The sequence below is a fragment of the Poromitra crassiceps genome, assembly GCF_964638095.1.
Source record: "Poromitra crassiceps genome assembly, chromosome: 21".
NCBI lineage: Eukaryota > Metazoa > Chordata > Actinopteri > Beryciformes > Melamphaidae > Poromitra > Poromitra crassiceps.
Genome location: NC_139638.1, coordinates 21,665,874 through 21,670,873, shown reverse-complemented (window position 1 = coordinate 21,670,873; position 5,000 = coordinate 21,665,874). Strand labels below are relative to the sequence as shown.

The window sequence follows — 5,000 nt, the reverse complement described above, 5'->3', positions numbered from 1 at the left end:
CTTCTTTTTTTCAAAGAGGCTAATCTCATTAAGCTGGAGCAGAGCTGGAGACTCCCTCACTCTGTCTGCCTCTCTCTCACTCCTCCCTCACTCCCACTCTGTCTGCCTCTCTCTCTCACTCCTCCCTCACTCCCACTCTGTCTGCCTCTCTCTCACTCCTCCCTCACTCCCACTCTGTCTGCCTCTCTCACTCCCACTCTGTCTGCCTCTCTCTCTCTCACTCCTCCCTCACTCTCACTCTGTCTGCCTCTCCCTCACTCTCACTCTGTCTGCCTCTCTCTCACTCCTCCCTCACTCTCACTCTGTCTGTCTCTCTCTCTCTCACTCCTCCCTCACTCTCACTCTGTCTGCCTCTCTCTCACTCCTCCCTCACTCTCACTCTGTCTGCCTCTCTCTCACTCCTCTCTCACTCTGTCTGCCTCTCTCTCACTCCTCTCTCACTCTGTCTGCCTCTCTCTCACTCCTCTCTCACTCTGTCTGCCTCTCTCTCACTCCTCTCTCACTCTGTCTGCCTCTCTCTCACTCCTCTCTCACTCTGTCTGCCTCTCTCTCACTCCTCACTCTCACTCTGTCTGCCTCTCTCTCACTCCTCCCTCACTCTCACTCTGTCTGCCTCTCTCTCTCTCACTCCTCCCTCACTCTCACTCTGTCTGCCTCTCTCTCTCACTCCGTCTGCCTCTCTCTCACTCCTCCCTCACTCTCACTCTGTCTGCCTCTCTCTCTCACTCCGTCTGCCTCTCTCTCACTCCTCCCTCACTCTCACTCTGTCTGCCTCTCTCTCTCACTCCGTCTGCCTCTCTCTCACTCCTCTCTGCCTCTCACTCTCACTCTGTCTGCCTCTCTCTCAAAAGAAAATTGCAGATTTCCTCATTTAAAACTACATGCAAGTGACGCAGCAAATAAACAACACTATCAGTAGCACTAGCCTGCATATGACATCTGTAATTTGTAGCTACAGAAAATAACCTGGGTTACACTTATGGTGTGTTACTGGACTACTGTAACTAACATGTAACTAACATCTTACATAATGTGCTTCATCACACTGCAGCATTAGCATATTGATTTTGTTGAGGGAAAATGACTGAAAAAAGGACTTTAATAATAGCCGTTGGTTTAGGCCTTGGTGTCCTACATGTTGGTTTAGGCCTTGGTGTCCTACATGTTGGTTTAGGCCTTGGTGTCCTACATGTTGGTTTAGGCCTTGGTGTCCTACATGTTGGTTTAGGCCTTGGTGTCCTACATGTTGGTTTAGGCCTTGGTGTCCTACATGTTGGTTTAGGCCTTGGTGTCCTACATGTTGGTTTAGGCCTTGGTGTCCTACATGTTGGTTTAGGCCTTGGTGTCCTACATGTTGGCCGCGATGCCCCCAATAAATGAGTCTTTATCAAAGGCCACAGTGGCCTTGCCCTAAAAATGGCTTACTTCCAGCCCAGGCCTGTACTTCCTGTAGTCTCTTCTTCTCTCCCTCTTGGTTTCTGTCCTCCTACGCCGTCTGCGACCTCCCCTTCCCGCCTCCTCAGTTGTCTCCTCTCTCCGTCCCTGCTCTCTGTCTAATTACACCCTGCCAGAGCAGAGCAGGTCTGGCTAGGCAGTGCAGTCGAGCCCAGAGAGCCACCTCCGCTCATCAATCCTCATTATAGCCTGTTCTCCTGCCTTTCCACCACGTCTTGCCTGTTCAGGCTCCACTCCTCCACCAGCCTGCATCCACCAGCCTGGAACCCAATGGCGCTCCAGCTTGTGGGAATCAAGGCGTTACCGCGTCTCGCTCCTTCTAGCTTCTTCATACGAACAGTGTTGGGGGGAACTCATTACAAAAGTAACATATTACATGTAATATATTACTTTTCGCAGTAACTCAGTAATAGAACTTATTACGTATAGGATTTCAGTAATATTATACCAGTTACTTTGTCAAGTAACACAAGTTACAAATTGAGTTAAAAAAAAAGCACATATTCATCAAAGCAAACATTTAAATCATTTCCTAATCAAACTGTGTTTTTATGCAAATAACCACTACAGATGACAATACCAAAGGAAAATTATAACATTTTAGAATTTTGGATTGTTTACACTGACTTCAAGATGGTTGAAATTATTTTTCGGGGATGGTTCCTGGGCGGCGATGTCATTCTGCTGCTGCTGTTATTACAGTGAAAGTAATGCAAAAGTAGTGTAATAAGTAACGAGTTACTCTACACAGACAGTAATATTGTAAAGTAACTTATTACTTTGACGGCGCGGAGTCACATTTTCGAGGAACTGCACGCCCCCTCCGCCGAGCTGCGCCGATAGGACGCCCGGCTGCAGGCAGACCTGGGCATTATGCGGCCCTCGTGGCGGTTCTGCCTGGCCCGGGAGAACTTATAAAGCTAGACAAATCTAATGACCTAAATTGTCTTTTATTTTGAAACACTTGTGTGTTGTGAGTGTGCTTCTTTGTGAATAAGTGCACGGTATGTTTTCTATCATTTAATCAAGTGAAAAAATTGGAGGTTACGTCATGGGGGGGGGGGGGAGGGGGTTTCTCATGTGGTTCCCCAGGAAAAATAATTGGCCACCCCTGGCTTAGAGGAAACACTCTCCTTAACCTTTGTGTGGTGTTCGCGTCTGCGGGACTCCTTCTCAGTGTTTTTGCTAAAAGCAAAATCATGCAGTTAATTATTTTTTCAACCTGATACTAATTGGTCCTTGGCTGGTTTTCTGTGAGAACATCATAAAAGATCACACCGTGCAGCCCCCCTACTACACATTTATATTACATATGTGGTGTGCGGGGTCCACTGGACCTGAGGCGCTCGTAAAAGTGTGGGAATTGTAGGATGAAAACAAGTAAACATGCGTTTTTGGTGTGTACCCGTCACTCTGTCTGAAGTGTGTGAACCTACAAACACAAGTTAAACATGCGTTTTTGCTGTGTACCGTCACTCTGTCTGCAGTGTGTGAACCTACAAACACAGCCAAGGTTTCAGCGTGGTAACAATGTGGAGACCTTGGCTGCGTTTGTAGTTTCACACACTCGGTACATTTCAACGTGTCCGCTCCTGCACACCTCAGCTGCCTGTCAGCAGCAAATCACTTTGATCGCAGACAACAAATTGCACTTTTATGGATATAAATGTGATCTGGCACAGGTGACTGGCAAATGTTAAAGGGATACGCCAACATTTTTGGAGATTTGCCTATTTGCCCCATATTGCCGATAGTAAAAGTATAATGCATATGCATTTGTCTTCACTGTGCGTTCATTTTTATTATTCATTATAATATATATATCTTCAGTGCCTACTGCCCAGGTGGGGTATCTCGTCGTAAGGGCCTTTCTCTCTGTGTGGAGTTTGCATGTTCTCCCCGTGCTCCCCCAGGGGGGTTCCTCCGTATATAACCCCCCCACTAAAAACATGCAAAAGATCAGATCGTCATCGTCATCCGACCACTGACGACAACATCCGAAGTTGGTCCCCGGGCGCTGTACGAGAAAGCGACCACTGCTCCTGGCCTGCCCCTCGGAGGAAAGGACATGCCTGGATGGGTTAAATGCAGAGGACACTTTTCACCGGCCACCGTCAGCATGCATGTATTGTGGTGTTTGTGTGACAATAAAAGACGGGCTTGTCCCGTTACGAGAGTTACGAGAGTTTTTTTATTTTTATTATTCATTATAACGGCCACGTTCCACTGAGTCCGTGTTCGGTCCGTCTGCGCTGCGGTACGGCTTCGGAGCCGACACGTTTCCACTCGAATCATTCTGTCAACTCCCACCTACTCCGCTGCGTTGCGTGTCTACTCCGTCCCAGCTCCGACGATCCGGAGCTCTCCGAAAAAGATACGCAAGGCTTCTATTTTTCACGGATGTCGGAGCAAAGCTGCAGCAAGTTGGGCAGAGCCAGGCATGGAGTCAACAGGGCAGAGGTGTTTACAGCATTCAATATCAAGCCAGCGGACAAACATGGATGAGGAAAAGTGAATCATTGAAGTGGAAAACCACAAAATAATATATGACACGACACATCCTTTTTACAAGGACAACACCAAGCAAGTCCACCCCTCCTCTGCTTCTCCAGTTGGGAACAATGATCTTCTCCCTGTTTGTCGTTGTATTTATCCCACATACAAATTGTCCCGCGCGATTTCACCGCGAGAACTTGTCGGTCTCGTCACTCCAGCTGTCTGGCGGAGCGGAGCCGTGACGTGCTCTGCACGCAGCCGGTTAGTGTTGGCGGAGCACAGAGCACGGAGCAAAACCGGAGCACAGCCGCAACGCAACGCAAATGCAACCAGTGGAATGCCGGTGTAAGTCTGACCATAAAGGGAACAGATCGTTTCAAAATGAGTAAATTATGATTTGAGGAAAAGGGGTGGGATTAAATTAGTGTATACTTCTTCCCACTCCTTTTCAAATATGTAATGACAGAATTGAGTTTGATCTTTGTGTTTCTTTAATGCATTTATATATTTTAATGGCTTAAGGCTATATCTGTACTTATTGTTTGTTGTTGTTGCATATTTGAAATAAACTTCAATCAATCAATCAATTAGAAAGTGCATTTCACCCCTCACTGCTGCTAGCTTAGCACTACAGTGGCAGTATATGGTACAGCTCCCTACCCTCGTTCAGTCGCCCAAAATACAAATTTTTTTCAACAGCAGCAGAAACACTCACATGTACATGTTGTGTGACTCATGTACTCACCACATGATCAAGTTATAATCCAAAGTTACAGGAAACTGACATTTTCAATGTAAATCCATAGCGAGAACTAACAGAGGTTCCCTCTGAAACCCAAGTTACTTCCTCGTTTGCCTGAGGCGCATGCGAACATCCATGCCGGCAAGCTAGCATGACATGGTTGGTATGCTAGGTCATCTAGCTTCATATGAGGCCATTTACACCTGGCGTTAACATGCGTTTTCTGCCATCAGATTGCAATCAGATTGCAGAAATGGGTGTCCTCTCAATCCGCATAAAGTTGCTGTATCCAGATTGAGAGGACACA

The 5,000-nt window shown here is 47.0% G+C and overlaps 1 protein-coding gene across 1 annotated transcript in view; it reads left to right on the top strand.

Annotated features, from left to right (window-relative positions):
* Positions 1–5,000, top strand: part of dym (dymeclin) — a gene marked incomplete at its 5' end in the record, with an annotated part of 68,957 nt that overhangs the window by 38,674 nt on the left and 25,283 nt on the right. The gene's annotated exons all lie outside the window — the stretch shown is intronic.